Consider the following 16,550-nt stretch of genomic DNA (forward strand, 5'->3'; position numbering starts at 1 on the left):
TGAGAGGGACTTGGAAGTGATGAGGATACAACCCTGGTCAAGCCCGGTAGGATTCCTCCCCCACAGAAACTACGAAGTAACTAATATGCTGTGTTAAGCTGCTATTCATTACCCAGCAAAGAAGAGCAATGTAGCTTAGACCATGTTGTCTTTCTAGAGTGTTCTTTTTCCTCTTTGGAAATCCTGCCCCTTTGTGAAGCATCACATCTCAATTGTCTCTGGCATTTTATCACCTAGAAGCTGACGGTTTCTCCAAGGGCTTCCTGGCAGTTGGACTGCTATCTTCTTAATGCCCCCTTTTTACAAAGGCGAATCTGGGCCCTGGTGTCTTGGATCTCTCTGCATGCTGCAGCAAAGGCCACTATGGCTTTATTTATGTGCAGTAATAGTCTCCTCCCTCTGAATGAAACTTCCTTCTTAACCTTTCTTTCTTCTATCTAGAGATAGACAGAGATGTCTCTGTCTACCTCTAGTCTTTCCTGCTGTCCCCACAGGGAAGGTAAGTCCTAAGCCCCTGAGCTTTAGTGAGATGGTCTGGTTTCCTTTTCCTGTGAACCCATGTAAATTTCCCCAGCCAACTAAACCCCATAGTTACAAGCTGTGGAGAAGACTGGAGGTTGATGCCCAGTCACCCCATCAGTCTGAATGCCTCTCCAGTCAGCGGAGCAAGGCCCCCCTATCCACACACCAGTGCAAACAGCTGTGCAGCCAGCGGCTAGCAGGCACCTGGCTGGCTCTGAAAATCTCAGTGCTCAGAGGTACCAAAAGGTGGACACACATTTGAGTTCATATCCGAACCAAAACAGGTCTACATCAGGGGAAATGAGGGTTAAAACAGTAAAGGGGATGTTATTACTTTATTAATTATTTACAATTAGAATATATGCATGGTTCGTGCATTTAAGAAATGTACCGTAAAACACTTTGCCAGTGTAATTCAATGGCTCCAAATTTAAAGTCCTGTTTGGCAAAGTGCCCCTCTAACACATAAGTGTCAAGAGCTTCCAGCTTCCTGCAGGGTCCCGTGAGCATTCCCCAGGAGAGGATATTTCAGTTCAGAGGAAGTCACTCACAGCAGTATGTGAAAAGATTTAACTAAACCATGGTTTATCTATTTCATAGACTACCACCAGGCAACAAAAAGTACCAGTTTTCGATGTAGGCAACTGAATCAATCCCCAGAGAATCACCAAGTGAACAGTCACATTCCCCATAGGTTGCCTTCCTGACTGTGTCATGCATCTGTTTTTGAAACCCAAAAGTTATAGAAACTGAGAACATGCCAGTAGCCTCCAGGACAGTAGCTCCCAGGGGTAAAGGATGGTGTTGGGAAAAAAGGAATGGTATGTGGCTCTTACAAGGTTATAGAATGTGTCCTCGAGATGCATCTAACCCACATCTGGGCTGCATCCATGCCTCCATGCCAGCATTTGGGCTGTGCTGCTGTAGTTTGGTTTTGCACAGTGTTACCAGTGCTTAATATGTCTGTAGTTTTCCTTTCAGGTTCACGAGAATTTATAGTTATCTCAAAATAAATGTTTTCATTTAAAAGGGTATAGTGCTTCTAAACTCTTTAAGATGCAATGCTTTAAAAGAAGATAAGTTTAGAACATTACATACACTCTGGCCCCAAATATATTAACATTAATATCAACCACCTTCATAGGACCCATCACACACATTTATACAGTTCATCCTCATGATAAATGTACTATTATCTGCATCCTACAGAGAAAGACATCAAAGGTACAGAGGTTAGGTAGCTCAGACAAGGTCACTTAGCATCTAGCAGAGTCAAGATTTGAACTAAGCATCATGATGCTGGGGCTCCTGCCTTGAGTCACTAAGAGGCAAATCTTTAGATTATCAAACTGAAATAAACTTTTACTTTTAAGTAAGAGGAAATTAACTTTAAAAGATATATATCACTAGAGGTGTCCTGGCAAGCAATCTTTGGTGGGGAAGGGAGGTCATGGTTCTGGTTTGAGGTCATTACCAAGGTAATACAAATTTGCTCAATTTCTAGGTACTAAAACGATATCACTAGACACAGGGTTATAGCCTGCCCCAGCACATGACTGTACATTGTGCCACACAACAAATAAAGCCAGCATTCCTTTAGGGAAGAGAAATGTAGGTTAAAAACATTAAAAGGGGATTTTTGCTCTGCATAAATTATTAACAATGAGAATATATGCATGACTCCACGCATTTAAGAAATACAACATAAAACAATTTAACAGTGTAATCCATTGACTCCAAATGTAAAATCCTTTTTGGCACAGCTTCCTCTAACATATTGCAGTGCTCAAAATACTTCGGTGTACCCATTACCTATATGAAAATCGCCAGGCCCCTTCTCAGGACATGCACAGCCTTTCAAGGGTTTGGCTGTGGCCCCTGTCTGAACTCCTGCCTCCCTTCCCGACTCTTAAGCCTCCTTGTCTTTGACGGAGCCTTCGTCTATATGTGGAATGCTATCTCCACTTCTTTTCCACAGTTGTACTCACAGGTAGCATGAAGCCTTCCATGAAGCTGCACCCTTGAGGTGAAAGCTCATTTTTATCTTCCCCTCCCTGAGCCCTAATATAGTATGTATTAGTTAACTGTTGCTGCCTAACAAGTTGCCACCTAAATTAGCAGCTTAAAACAATATTTTTGTTTATAGTGTCGCTGGGTCAAAAGTCTCTGGTTCTGTGGGTCATGAATCCTCATTTCATGGCATCTCACAAAGCACAGAACAGTATCACTACCAGGTTACTAGGTCAGTAATCTCACTCAGAACCTGAGTGGAGAAGGATTCTCTTCCAAACTCACTCACATCATTGTTGACAGGACTAGATTCCCTCTAAGCTGTGTGGCTGAAGTCCTCAGTGCTTTGGGGACTGTTGGCTAGAAGTCTCTCTCTGCTGGGTTCATAGGGCTGCCCACCACATTGGGGCTGGTTTGGACAGAAAGGACAAACTTGAGAGAAACCGTGAGCAAAGCACAAACCAGGCCTCCTAAATCCTTTTCTAGGAAATTTCAGTCCAGACTTGGTCATATCTCACTCAAGAAAGCAAGTCCCTGAGCCTAGCCTGTGGGGAGCTGAGGAACGAGTGAATGCATATTGTTGACCTAGGCATGGCCATGTCAATGACTGATGATTCTGACCCAGGGGAGACTGGCACAGCCTTTCTCTGGTCCAAGCGTGAATGTAAACAGTGTGCAGGCACGAGTGTTTACAAAAGATTGACTGGTGTGTGCAAAGACTAGCAACTGTGACTTCCTTTTCCAGGATGCTTGCAGTCTGAGACTTTTCACCCGTAGAGAACCCCCTCCAGAGGCTGGCTAACCACACCGCCCACACCCCTGTGCTGTATATAGTAAATACACTGAGGTTCAAGGTTGCTCCATAGTTAGTACAGCTCCATCAGATCATGCCCAGCACACCTGACCACAGTTTTTCTGTATCTGTGTCTGTGTATCCATCCTTCCTTCATTCTCCTTCAGCCTACGTCATGTTTCCAGGACCAAGCTATACAGGATGGGATGTGACACCAGCCTTCACTCAAAGGGAAGAGATTACAGAGGAGAGACAAGGACCTTTGGGAGCCATTTTGAAAGCTTTTTATTAAACAGGGTTTCATAGCTTCCTAGGTATAGAACACAATGCATTACCATAGCAACATCTTTACCTATCTGTGTACATATGAGTTAAAATTCTCTATCTCGCCAGATGCATGTTTGGAACTGAGTGTTTCCAAGGTGTTGGTCATTCACTGTGCTATGTGTTGACAGGTAGCATAAAATGAAGAGAGAAATCTCTGTTTTCATGAAACTACAAACCAGGTGGAGGAAGAAGACAAAGACCAACCCAAGCAGAAGATGTAAATTAGATCAGATGGCAAATTCAGAGAGGACGGGTTTATTTTGGCTCAGTGTCAGAGAGACCAGATTCCATTGATCCATTGATTGTAGGTGCACAGTAAGCAGAGCCTCACAGCAGCCAGAGCATATGACAGAGGCCACTTCCCTCATGGTGGACAGGAAACAAAGGGAGCAGAAGGAGCCCAGGACTGCATAACTGTCCAAGGCATGCCTCCTGTGACCTGTGACCCACTGACTCCATACAGAGATGCTGCAATGGTTTAAATAGGAAATACCTCCTGCTGGTTCATTTGCATTTTTAAAATGTGAAATATCAATGTATGCACATTTCTAGAATTATCATTCCTTCACCCATGACTTAAAGAAGAGCCACAGCTCTGGTGTTCTCTGGGTTAAGCACACTGAATTTCTCAATCTTGAAGCAGCTGGCATTAGGTTGGTCAACTTTGCTGTGGGGTTGCCCAGTGCACTGTAGATGTTTAGTGGCTTCCTCTTCACTAGATACCAATGGCACCTTCCAAGCTAAGAAAGTAAAAAACATCTTCTGATATTGTTGAATTTCCCTTGGAAGCCAAAACAACCCTGCTGAGACCAACTTTCCCAATAGCTCAGGTATGTGTTCTTGGGAAATTACTAATCCTGTTTGGCCTTCAGATATTGATTTATAAAGTGGAGAAAATGTTCTTAGGACATGTCTAAGGAAAGAAAGGGGAAACAACATTCTTTGGAATGTCTAAGCTCAATGCTCCTGTGACCTTAGACTACTCAATGGAACAGTTACACAGTATTGAGGGCATCCCTATGCAATGGAGCTACATAAGGTGAGAACTGGATCTTATGCTGTGCTGTGTGTTAGTATCTAGCTGGGTTTGTGAAGTAGGCTCCCAATCAATATGGCCTTAATGATGATGAAATACTGCCCATACTGTTCTCCCCATTGGTACTACTAAACCTAGCACAGCATAAGTGCTTAATGAATGCTTAACAGTGTTATTTAATGTGTGAGGTCACAGTGAAGTGGGCCCTTTTGTTAATTCAAATGCATTTAAGCTAACTAACACTTATCAATCACTTGCAATGACCCAAGCCACAAAGATACAGATGTGAATGGCAACAGCAGTAGCTGTGCAGAGCATCCCACCACAGTGGCACACACCAGCCCACGTTACAGGGGATTCTAGTCTCCAATGAAAGATTCAACAGCCAGGTATCAGGGAAGAAAACTGCCTAGCCCTGTCAATCTTGTCCATGCATTGATTCCTAGGAAAAGGCATTTCTCAAGAATCCAATCACATTAATGTAAGCAATTATATAAGATGAAGTCATTCATTTGAGAACTCTGAAGAAATCGATTACAGATTCCCCCTACCTTCCTAACTATACAACGAGTACAGTGGACTCTGCTGATGATTTTATCTCAAGCATCAGCTCGGAGCCATGCTCGCTTCTAAGAGAACTGTGACGGATTCTCAAGTCACAATCAGACCCATAGCTGATGTCGACCCTGGCCCCAGCAGTGGCTTCTTTCCAGGCATTGAACATAAATGATCTAGCCTCTTCCTGACATGTCAAAGTTACATTATAAATGCACTCCAACCTCTCAGCTAAATGATAGCTCAACAGTTTTACTCATATTGGCCAAAATTCTGGGAATCATCCTGGTCTTCTTCCTCTCACAACCCCAAAGTAGCTTCTCAGCAAATGTTAGTGGCTCTGCCCCAGCAGACATTTACTTCCACAGAGACCAGCCTGGAGCAAGCCTCTTCTGGATTCCCTTTCCCTTCTCACCATAGCTCCCCAAATGTCCCCTGAATCTGTTGGGATCCCAATGGACTCTAGAACTTTTGGTTCCCAGTTCCCTCCAACTTGCACACTCCCTCGTCAGACAACCACGTTCCAAATATTCCTTTGTCTTTCCACAAGGCCTTTCCTGGCTTTTCTATTTACAGTCACAGCTCCCACAGCTTTCCTCCTCCCAACCCTTTCCCCTCGACTTGCTGATGCTCCATACACTTTTGCTATTTGCTTGTTGAGTGGAGACATTTTCCTCATTTGCTACACAAGGGCAAGAGTTTCTACCCAATCCACCCACCAGTGTATCTCTAGCATCTACAGCAGACCAACCACATGGCAGTAGCTTCATAAACAAATGAACAAAATGGTTAGAGGAACAATGCCTCTATAAATGCCTCCACAATCCTGCTGTAGGGAGTTTTCTTAATTATTGACTGATCAGAGGAGGGTCCAGCCCATTGTGGGTGGTGCCATCTCTGGGCTGCTGGTCCTGGTTCTATAAGAGGAGACTCAGCAGGTCAGGGAAACCAAGCCAGTAAGCAGCACCCTTCCATGGCCTCTACAACAGCTCCTGCCTCCAGGATCTGTTTGAGTTCCTGTCCTGACTTCCCTTGATGATGAACAGCAATATGGAAGTGTAAGGCAAATAAACTCTTTCCTTACCAACTTGCTTTTTGGTCATGGTGTTTCATCTCAGCAGTAGAGACCCTAGCTAAGACAAGGATTATAGATTGGTAATATTTAGTAAAACTTGCAAGTATGGAAGCCTCTTTGTCTCTGCACAAAGTACCTCACATAGGAGTGCTTTGTTTCCTTCTCTAAGGCGAGTCTCTCAAGGTGCATTGTCCAGGGGGCAGGGGAGATGTAATCTCAGCACTGGGGAGCCAGAGACAGGAGGATCCCTAGGGCTTGCTTGTTAAATCAGTGAGCGCCATGTTCAGTGAAATACCCTGTCTCAAAAATCAAGGTAGAAAGCAATTGAGGAAGACATTGATACTGACATCTGCCTCTATGTGTACATGCACATATGTGTATATGCATCTGCACACACACGTGTACACATAAACACCTCACACATACACACAAAGATACAGTGTGCAATATGAGAGCCGTTACTCACAGATGTCTATCTACGTATAACTTTGAGTTAACTAAGACTAAATTAAACTTCCCTCAGTCAGAGTATTTGCATTTCAAGTACTCAATTAATAGCCACATTCTGGCCACCACCATTGACCAGCAGAGACAGAAGATTTATACTAATTCAGGAAGTTCTACTGACCAGAAACAGACTAGAAAATCTACCCTGACTACCTCACAGTAATTATTATATCTAGTATGCCAATTAGAGAGACCAAACAAACTTCTTTAAATCACAGAAGGCCTAGAAATATGACTGCATCAGTAAAGTGTCTGCTGAGCAATCATGAGGACAGGAGTAGAGATTCCAGCACTGACGTAAAGGCTGGGCATGGCAGTCTGCGACCCCAGCTCTGTTGGGGGGAGGGGAAGATAGGAGGCTCTCTGAAGCTCTTGGCCAGCCATCTTAGCCAGAGATGAGCTTTGTGTTCAACAAGAGAATCTGCCCCAGAAGATAAGGTGGAAAGCAACTGTGGGAGACACCCGAGAGTGACCGATGACCACAGCAGCTGCACACGTACACTCACACATCCCACATGCATCCATATATACCACACACTAGATGACAGAACATAGAACGGGGGGTGGGTGGGGTGGTGGTGAATAGAGCTGATGTTATGGAAAGAGGTCGACATGTCCCCATTTGTAGCTGTCACCTTTCAAAGCATGCTAGATCTCTCTCTCTCTCTCTCTCTCTCTCTCTCTCTCTCTCTCTCTCTCTCTACCTTTCTCCTCTCCTCCCCCCCTCTTTCTCATTATAAACTGTCTTTGTATCTGTCAAAAGAACTGCAAATATGTTTTGATTGACAACAGGCTTCGAGGTGGCTTAAGGCTGTAGCAGTTAGGATCAAATGAGCTACAAGTAAAATATGACTGAACTTAATACGATCTAATTTTAACTCCACCAAATAAGAACAAAATCATATTTCCCAAAGCAAATACTAAAGATGTCCTTTCATTTTTAAGAAATGGTCATTTATTTTGGAAACATGCCAAACCCTTCTCTTTTTTTCAAATTTGAGATAGACTTTCGTCATTTCAAAACTGGGATAATCTTATTATCTTTTAAAGTTCGTGTTTTTCAACATGGTGATCTTTTACTATTTACTATTGTTTTAGTGAAAGATGGTGACTGTCTATTAATTTCATTCTATAATTAACAGGTTTTTCATTTATCTCTCCTCAATCCTCTGTCAGTAGCATCTGCTCAGTCATCTTGGAAGTGTCTTGTTCATCCTTTTGAGTTTCCTTGGTACTTCACCTGGAATATGACATTGAGTTGATGTGGAATTATTGAATGAACGGATTTGTGAGTGGAGGAATGGCTTGATGAATGAGTATCTAGGTAACCAAGTGAAGAAGTTATCACATGTGTCTATGGATGGCCAGTCTTCACCTACATGTCCTCACTTAGAAAATGCTTTCAGGGGGAGCAGCTATGTATCAGTGATCTGAAGAGGGATGGGAAAAATGGAGGGGGCTTTAATTAGAAAGGAGATAAGGGAGATAAATACAGAAGACGGAGGATACAATAATAGTAAAGCTGTCTGAAAAGTCATAAAGAATCTTATTATTAACTATTTACCTAAAAGAAAAACTATAATACATATCTGGGGTGTGTGTGTGTGTGTATGTGTCTACACATACATATTTTAAATGAAAATTTCCCATCTGGGCTAACAATGCTCCCCCAAAAGCCATAGACAATCTAACAAAACCCCAAACACCAGGCATAACAGCCATCTTTTGAGTCGTTGGTCAGGATTAGTTATCCAATAGACTCCCAAAACCTGAGAGGCTATTGCTTGTCTCCCAGAGAAGGAAGCCCTTATTGCTGAAGACACCATGCACTTTGGACACAGGACCCAGAGGCTCCTGAGATGGATCTGACCTGAAAGCCTCCTCTCTGAGGACTACCTTACATGGTACCAGAAGGTGCCATGCAAGCATCCTAAGGAGGGAAGCAACCAACAGTACCACCCACTTGTGATGCCTATGAACCACAGCAATGGCCAGCATGGGTCCAATAATGACATGAATACCCTGGCAGCCACCAGCGTCTCTCTAATTGGACTTAGGCCCACTCAACAAGAAGGAAACCTTGCCTGGTACTGGAAACCTAGCCAACTACCCAGGACTAGGGAAGTCATGAACCTTGGAGGAAAACCTACAACTTCTACTTCACTAAACCAGGATAATCCCTAGCTACATTCTAAATATTTATCCTTATACCTACAGATAAGTGTAGTTATTACCTCTAATCAAGGAAGCTTCTCTTTGCAACAAATGGAGACCATTACAGAAAACACCACAACCCATCAAAATGCAAAGTTGTGGAGCCCGGCCCCAACTGATACATTCACAACAGAACTCCTGCACTGAAGGCTCAGGGATCACTGTGGAAGGGGAGGCAGGGCAGAGGACTGTAAGAGCCAGAGGAACAGGGAATTTGTTGTGCGGTGGTGTCTCCTAGAAGTGTCAGAGAAGCTGCACCCATGAAATCCCATCAACATGGCTGCCTAAACATGACCTGAACAAGGACTACATCATTAATGTGGAAGGTGGAAAGGTCATATGGCTTCAACCCTAACAAAAAGCTACCGGCAACTAAGGAATGCTGATAGTGGAAATAGTCTTCCCCAGGGAGGAGCACACCAACTGGTCATCCAATAGAAAATGATCAACCACGAGAAACATATACATATGTACATATACAGACTGAGCAATTGGTGTTTGTATATTTAGGAATTAATATATATTAATATATATATATATTAAAGGGTCAGCAAGGAGGTACATGGGAGAGGATGAAGAGAGAAAAGGGAAAGTGGGAAATGTCATAATTATAATCTTTAAAAAAGCCCATTTTCCAAAGGGACTCCATTGCTGAGCAGAATAATTTAATTGCCTTGGCTCAGGGATAACTGGTAGCAGAGAGGGGATGGATACTGTTTGGGTTTCTATTGCTGTGGCAAAACACCATGACCAAAGCAACTTGGAGAGGAAAGGCTTTATTCGCTTAAACTTCCACATCATAGTTCATCACCAAAGGAAGTCAGGACATGAACTCAAGCAGGACAGGAACCTAAAGGCTGAAGCTGAAGTAGGGTCCATGGAGAGGTGCTGCTTACTGGCTTGCTCTCATGGCTTTGCTTAGCCTGCTTTCTTATAGAACCCAGGACCACCAGCCTAGTGGTGGCATCACCCACAATGGTGCCTCCTCCATCAGTCACTAATTAAGAAAATGTCCTAAAGGCTTGCCTGCAGCCCAACATTATGGAGGCATTTCTTAATTGATGTTTCCTCCTCCCAGATGACTTTAGCTTTTGTCAAGTTGACATAAAACCATACAGCACAGAATCTATGAGCCAACTGATATGCAACATAGCTCTCACACAATCACAGGGATCCGGAAGGTACCATAGTCCTGAATGGATTTTGTTTTAATGTATTTGGATGTTATCCAAGTCATAGGCAAAGTATTCAAGAAGAACGCTTCTGGGTGTACTCCCATTTAAGCTACTTTTTTTTTTTTTTTTGGTTTTTCGAGACAGAGTTTCTCTGTGTAGCTTTGCGCCTTTCCTGGAACTCACTCTGTAGCTCAGGCTGGCCTTGAACTCACAAAGATCCTCCTGGCTCTGCCTCCTGAGTGCTGGGATTAAAGGCGTCCGCCGCCACCACCGCCACCACCACCACCGGGCTCCATTTAAGCAACTATTAACACCTGATAACCTTGACCAAAGTGAGGAGGCTCTCCATCATCTCCTCTTGCTGGTTTCCAGGCAAGACAATTAGATAGGTCCAAGCTCCAACATGCAGAGCCAATAGCTGCATCTGGAAAGGGAGCTCCAGCCGGAGAACATAAATGATCTCTGAAGCCAGAATCCGGGCTCACTAGCCATGTGTAATTGTTAACTTTGATTTTCCAGAATGATTATCTGAGGGAGCAGACCCCGCTCACAGAGCGGGCGGCACCTTCTAGGAGACGGCCCAGGAGAAGTCGGTACCGCTCTACCTGCCTGCCTACCTTAGCTCCCTGCTGCTGATGCATCTACCCTGGGTTGCTGCTGTTGAAATCTGGCTTCACCAGCCTTCCCATGTAGACTGAGGATCAGCTCTTCTTCAGGAATCTTCCAGGCCTTCAGCATCAGAGTGGAACTACTGAAGCATCCAGCCGTGAGGACAGAACAGGGACCAGACTCTTAGATTCTCCCTCCAGTGTGCAGATGGTTACTGTTGGACTACCCAGCCACTGTCATATAAGCCAGTCTAATAAATCCCTTCATATAATGTATCATTCCATCCTTTCTGCTTCTCTAGAAAACCCTAACTAATATACCATGTGATCCACCTGAAGTGGAGAACAATGACTGTTCCTATGCCATGGAGTTCTTACACAGGCAAGTGTAAAGGACTAAGAATAGCGTAGGGTACCCTTCAGCCCTCCAGAAGTCATTGCTAACATGATGGCAACGATGATGATCTTGAAAGGGTGGATTTCAATAATACATTCCCATTCTAGGACACAGCTTGTCATATGGACATCTGTCAGACAGACCTGGGTAGTGCTCATAGTCCATATGCCCCATAATAATTACAGAGCACACGGCACCACTGTGCTTCTCTGTACACACCTTATGTGAGACTCTTCCATATGAGAAATTCAAAACTGTCGCCACCACAGGAGCAAGCAGCAGAACAGAGCACCTGTCACTCAGACCAGGATGTGCTCAAAGAGCAGCTCCATCACTTACTACTTGTGCAGTGTAGACAGTCAACCTTGCTTCATTTGCTGTTCTGTAGATGAAGGTGACAGTAGTGCCTGTGGAATATGCCTTTTCCCTGTGTGAATATATGACTCTGTGGTTGGTTTAATAAAGAAGCTGACTGGCCAATAGCTGCACAGGTAGAGGTTAAGCAGTACTGGCAGACAAAAAGAAAGCGTCAAGTAGAAGCAACATAGGGAGCTCATAGATGAGGTAAACAAGCCGCAGGGTAGTACATAGATCAATAGAAATGAGTTAATTTAAGTTGTAAGAGCTGGCTGGAGACAAGCCTGAGCTATCAGCCGAGCATTTGTAATTAATAATAAGTCTCTGTGTCGTTATTTGGGAGCTGGTGGTCCCGATGAAAAAACTCCACCTACAAGTGCCTGAGCTCATTGTGCTGTGATAGAAATAAAACATCCCATTCAACTCTTTCCTCTGTTGCCAAGAGACTGTTCAGTAAAGAGAGCCATCACAGCCGACCCACTTGGTCAGGGTGCTGATGGTCCAGAGCATCGACCTGTTCTTTGCATATATACAGGACTTGCTTCACTTCTTGTAGTGCTGGGATCGAGCCCAGTGCTTTCTAAGCACTCTATTACTGAGAAACATCCTCAGCCCCACAACAGGCCTCAATTCAAAGAACCACAGGGTATCTGAGTGTGAAATACGTGCAAGATCACGTGCCCAACTCTTTTCTTTAGAAAGCAGTAAACTAGGATCTAGAGGTAGGAAGTTACTGTCCAACCATACCCTGATGGGTACAGGCAGAGACGGCATTGGAGAGTGAAAAGTCTGTTCTGGGGAGATGTCTTAATTGATAAACACATGTGCAAGCATGAGTTCGATTCCCAGCACATAAGTAAAAAGCCATGCATAGTGGCATGCCAATGAGGTAGAGGGAAGACAGAGACAACTAGATTCCTGGGGTCCACTGGCCAGCTAGTCTAGCCTACTTGGAGCAGTCCCAGGCTGGTTAGAAGCCCTGTCTCAAACAAAAGGTAAGGCAGGGCAGGGTAGATGGCTGAATCTGTGACGTGCCTGCTCTGCAAGCACAAGGACCAGAGTTCAAGCCCCAGAACCAACAAAAAAGCAGAGAGCAGAGGCATTAGTTTGTAATCCCAGTGTGGGGAGAGAGAGAAGCGGGTCCCTGGGTCCAACTAGACAGCCAGTCTAGCCGAACCAGTGAGTTTCCAGATAAAATGAGAGACTCAGTCCTAACAAATAAGGTGAAGGGCAACTGAGGAAGAAAGCCAAAGCTGGCTTCTGGCCTCCATGAGCAAACAGATGCACACACATTCACCTGCACAGACACACACACACACACATGCACCTGCACAAACACACACACACATACATATGCACCTGCACAGACACACACAGACATGTGGACACACTAAGAAAAAGTGGAAGGTCCCTGAGAAATGCTGTCTGAGCTTGTTGTTCCCTGAGCTCAGTTGCGCGCGCGCGCGCGCGCGCGCGCGCGCACACACACACACATACATGCACTTCCTGGGCTGTGGCTCTTTCACCGACTCCTAGCTAGAACTGCTTGCTTCACCCCACGTCCACTGCAGCACATGTTTTCAATGTCCATGATCTCAGCAGTGACTTCTGCTTCCCGCAGGTCATCTCAGAGGTATGTTCTACCCCACCTCTCAAGTATCCCCCTCCCCATGTGGCTGAGCCCCAACTGTACCCAGAGGTAACCTACTCACTAATGCTCCCTGTATTGGCTTCTTTCTCTTCTTTTTTTTCTTTTTTTTTTTTTTTTAGATTTATTTATTTATTATGTATACAGTGTTCTGACTGCATGTATGCCCACCCACCAGAAGAGGGCACCAGATCTCATTACAGATGGTTGTGAGCCACCATGTGGTTGCTGGGAATTGAACTCGGGTCCTCTGGAAGAGCAGCCAGTGTTCTTAACCTCTGAGCCATCTCTCCAGCTCCTTCTTTCTCTTCTTACTTCCTCATCATGTAGTCAGGGGTTCATGGTATCTCCTTACAATTGCTTAGCTCACCGTCCACTTCTGGGTAACATCACCTACAACGTCCACAAACACGATGGACTGACTAAAGAAGGAAAATGTTAGTATAAAATCAAACACCTTGGCAGGAGAGCAGGAATATGTGCACATCAGAAAGTTGAAACAAAAGGTCCAGGCTGGTCAATGGCAGCTATCTGGCCTAAGTCTGCTCAAGTTCAAATACCCTTGCGAATCTCTAGAGGGGACCTTTAATCATCTGTAAAGTCATTGGACCCCTTCTGTGAACATCCCTGTGACACAAGTCAGGCAGCATCTCTTCCCATCAGCTGGTACCCACAACCCATAAAATATTGGTGTCTCTCTTCCCTGAAAGTCCCCCGCCCTCACATTCTACAAACAGAGGCCCTTAACCTGGAACATTCGGTAGCTCATTTCCCTTCCCCAGCACGTCAGCCAACTAGGAAATTAATGGGACGGATTCTGACCTGAAGCTTTTGGACCAGGCCAACAGCTCAAGGCCAAGCAGCAATACCACTAAGCACAGTAAACAAGTCTGTCTTTGCCGGTGTGTTTTCTCATCTGGAAAGCTGAGGAGCTGGCAAGGCCCGCTAACGATAGTGTGCTGGTTAAACAACACGGCCAGAGAAACAACAGTTGCGCTGTGTGCCGTTGTTACATTACGGCCTCCTTCCTGCCCACTGTTAAGGCTTCCTATAGCTCTGTCCTGGTGGCAGGCTCTCTTCAGCTAGGGATTATAGAGGCAAGCCTTCCTCCCCTTTCATCATGAAAGACTGGTTTGGAGTCTGTCTTTGAACCCGTGAGAGCAGAGAGAAAGCAGTCTTCTAAGAATAGCGCGCTAATCTTAAGGAAGGCGGCCTTGGGAGCAGAATCAAGAACACAGAGCAAAGCTATTGTGATGGGTTTTAAAGCTTCCTGGAAAATGATTCATGGGTCTCTGCTTCTAATTTAAATTTCGCTGTAAGAAATGATGTCATCTGTCCCCAGTTGTTCTGTAATCAGGGCCGGTCAAGCTCCCAATGGAAATCCAATGGAAAATAAACATGGTATCTGTTTCAAAATATGACCACCCTGAAGCCTAAATTCCTCTGCACTGCACCGAGAAGAGGAAGTCATATTTCATCCTACAGAAGCCTGTCTAGCACAGTGAGTATGGAGTAATGACATTGGCGAACAACTTCTTGGAGAGTGAGGGCAACTGAAGAGAGAACCTGGGCCTCACACGTGCTAGCCAAGTGCTCTACCATTGAGACGTACCCCAAACACTGCTTCTACTTTTTACTTCAAGAAAGAGTCTCACTGAGTTACCTAGGCTGGACTTGAACTTATGATTCTTCTGTCTCAGCAGTGATCCCTGCCAAGGAGCTGGGATTATAGGCTTTCGTCACCGTGCACAGTTTAGACAACTTCTGGAGATTGGCTAACTTTTGTAACAAACAGAACTCAAATAGTAAAGCCACTATTTCTTGATTTTCTAATAGTTATGGGTAGGTGGACACCGACAGGGAACCTTCCAGTGCAGTTTGTTGGGGAGTAAATTAGTGGAACCTTCGCCATCCTCAACATTTGAAGTCGATGGTGGCCCGGAGAAGGGTCTCAATTTGAGGCAGCCCCCAGGAAACCGGTCTGATGACTAAGGTGAGGAAGTATTTACAGATAGAGCTGACGTGGTGCTCATGGCTTCGGAACATGGTCCATTGACTAGATCTGCAGCTGGTCTCCTGGTCCCTGAGAGGAAGGAGATGTGAGTGCTGTGTGGCCAGCAGTCTCTTCCATAGGCACTCCCACTTTGATCCAGAAGCTGTGGTTTCTAGACATAGCTTTTAGCTGGCTATGATAAAGCCACTCAACGTTTCTGAGTCCAAATGAGAAAGATTTGGATAGCTTTTACAATGTGGAGAAGGAGGAGGAGGAGGAGGAGGAGGAGGAGGAGGAGGAGGAGGAGGAGGAGGTATGAAAGTAGTCAGGATGTCAGACCACACAGCAAGATTCAATATGGCTGCATAGATGGATGCTGCTAGCTGTGAATGGCTGGAATTTGGATCCTGGAATGGGTGACAACGTGCAATGTCCCCATAGGTTGCTGGGTGGAATCCTCTGGCAATAGCAGACTTATTCAATCACTTGCACCTCTAATTTACAATGATGCATACGTAACAATACAGCTATTCTTTAATAAGAGGCTCATTTGGGGATGGGAGAGCGGAAACTATCATCTGTCCAGCATGTTCTTCCGTGTCCTAGTCACAGAACAGAGAAAGGTGAACCATCTTGATGGCATTATTTACAGGTGTTTGAAGATACGAAAGAGCCAAACATCCCTGGATCATAAGCCAACATTTTGTTGTTAGCTTTTACTATTTTGAAATGTAATTCTGCTATTAGCAGTAGACAGTACTGACTAATTAAAGTTCTTTGCTCGTAGGCAAGCTTAAACTAAACAAACCACTTGGATACTATGTTGTTTGGCTTCCTATTTCTATAATAAATACTTGGAACAAGTCAGCTTAAAATGGGAGAAGGTTATTTGGGCTCAGGGTTGGAGGGTTCAGGCCATGGTTAGCTGGCCCTAGTGATCTGTGCCTATGGTATGGCAGAACATCATGGTGGGAGTTACAGGAAGCCTTGTGTCAGACAGATGAAGCTAGAGAGGAAGAGATCAGAGCCACAGGCCCCATTGAAGGTTTATTCCCAAAACCCTAACAAGGCCTTTCATGAAGCTGCACCTCTCAAAGGCTCCAACACGCCCTAAGAAATGAAGCCCTCAACGCATGGGTCTTTGGGATGTAATGGTTGTTATCCATTGTCAACTTGAAAGGATCTAGAAATCACCAGAAAACAAACCCCTGGAGCTGTCTGTATGGGAGTTTCTACATTAGATTAATTCAGATGGGAAGACCCACCCTCAATGAGGGTGGCACTCTTCCCTGAGCTGAAATCTTGGATTGTGATGAAAAAGGAGAAAGCTAGC

The sequence above is a fragment of the Peromyscus californicus genome, unplaced genomic scaffold (genome assembly GCF_007827085.1).
Source record: "Peromyscus californicus insignis strain IS unplaced genomic scaffold, ASM782708v3 Scaffold_6__1_contigs__length_162567912, whole genome shotgun sequence".
NCBI lineage: Eukaryota > Metazoa > Chordata > Mammalia > Rodentia > Cricetidae > Peromyscus > Peromyscus californicus.